The sequence below is a fragment of the Apium graveolens genome, chromosome 8, assembly GCF_009905375.1.
Source record: "Apium graveolens cultivar Ventura chromosome 8, ASM990537v1, whole genome shotgun sequence".
Lineage (NCBI taxonomy): Eukaryota > Viridiplantae > Streptophyta > Magnoliopsida > Apiales > Apiaceae > Apium > Apium graveolens.
The window spans coordinates 219,009,178-219,011,217 of NC_133654.1; positions in this window are offsets into that span (position 1 = coordinate 219,009,178).

The following is a 2,040-nucleotide window of genomic DNA, read 5'->3' on the forward strand; positions in this document are numbered from 1 at the left end:
CAGTATCCAACATATAGCACCAGTGACGAGACTTGAGAATATTACGACGTATCAGGCACCTGCTGCACATTACACTTGGAATTGTACTCTAGTAAGATGTGTACAAGTGTACTCCTGATTGGTGAGTTAAAAGAGGAAGTCAGTGCACCACAGTTCATGGACTTTGCAGCTGCAGATCTATTGGACTATGCAATCTCTTCTTCACAATCTCACTTCAGGTTGGTATGAACTAGTATACTGCTCAAGCAATCGTCAAGGACATGGTATGACACTCTAACAGAAGTTATAATTTTATATGAATAAGTAGAGTCGTCATATTAATAACTATCTTATCACTAAGCACAATCATATTGTTTTATATGTGCAGTGGTATATTGATTATGCAACATAACAATTAGTATCTAAAGTACTTGACAAGTATCGGTCAATGATATCTTGTTAACATTATGTTGCAGATATTTGTAAGCTTTTGACATGAATGAGAATTACTTAGACTTTACCCTAAGTGATCAATGTTTTATCAAAAACTCATTCATATTGAAAAACAAAAATTAAACTTCTTTCTACATTAGTGATTTCTTATTTCATGTAAAATCTTTTGAAATCACTATTGTAAATCATTTTCTCTCTATTACCATATATTCTGTGTTACAGGTTCAGTCTCCAATGACTTTCTTTCATTGACAGTCATGAGGTTGAAAACCCACAACGTCTATCCCAGACTGTAAAGACAAACACAAAAAACAGAACCAACCAACACTCTCTTACCACTAAATGTAGTATGAATGAGCGTGAGGGAGATAGTGCCTTAGTGCACCACATAAGGAAGGTTCTGTAGTCAACCCAGTAGCTCTGTCTCCTACATAGATGAGTAGTATTTAAACCGAGACAACTGCTAGCCCCCATACATCTTCTCAAAAAGATGTAATGGCTGAAAAGGCTCAAAAACAGTTACTAGATTCATTCTCTCAACAGGGTGAGTCTATTGAATTTTGCCTGTCGGCCAAGGTATCCGATGTAGTGTCACCACTTCAAACATAATCAATTCTTGATGCACAAGGAGAGGTTACACACACAAAGGATGAGTTGACGGAAACAAGAGTTTCGACCATTTTAAGGTCAGATTCGATTGTTCAAGGTTCGTTAGTGGACCAATTGCCTTTACAGGTGTTAGGAGAGGATACTGATCCAAAAGCCATATGTCAGTGGTCAGTGTCTACCTCCCCAGGCTTAAATCCCCTGGATGCATCTGCGGATAGTGGATCTGACATAGGTGCAGATCGGCAACTTGTTGACAATAATTCAGATATTACCTGATAAGTCACAAGGAAATGTCTTCACAGACATTAGAAGGGAACTTTGATCTTTATGCTAAATTCTTTGGATCATTGTTTACCTTCCCAGAATTCAAATCTGGAACCCTAAAAGGGAAACTAGCAACTTGTAAATTATGACTCAGATTCATCTGACGAGTTTAACAAGGATGGGGATTTGTGAACTCCCATTGCACCACCTGTGACCTCCTTAAGGATGGCTAAGGTGATTTTCCTTGCAGGTACAGCTGGATTATGGAGCTATGAGAGAAGAGTGATACACTTGTGAGAATGAGTGTAAACACGAGTGGAGAGAAGAGTGAAACACATGTGAGGTACACTAAAACACAATCACACACTCACAGTGAGGAAGAAACAGAAACTACTTGTTATTTCTTTTCCAACCAAGTGAAATATGAGAACTCCTTCAGACGACGACATACATTCCTTCTTTAAGGGGGAGATAAAAGCTTAAGTAATAGTTTGGAGGATTCCTCAACTAAGGGGGAGAAATAGCAGGGAGGAAGAAAAAGATCATATGTACACTACACCACACCATTGTTGTTTGTAACTACGGATCCTATTGTACGGGAGAGGTGGTAAACACAAGGTGATTTTCTGATAAGGGAAGAAGCTGTTAGGGGAGTACCATTGGTTTTTATCTGCGGATCCTATTGTACGGGAGAGGTGGTAAAACGAAGGTGATCTTCTTTAATCAGTTGATTCT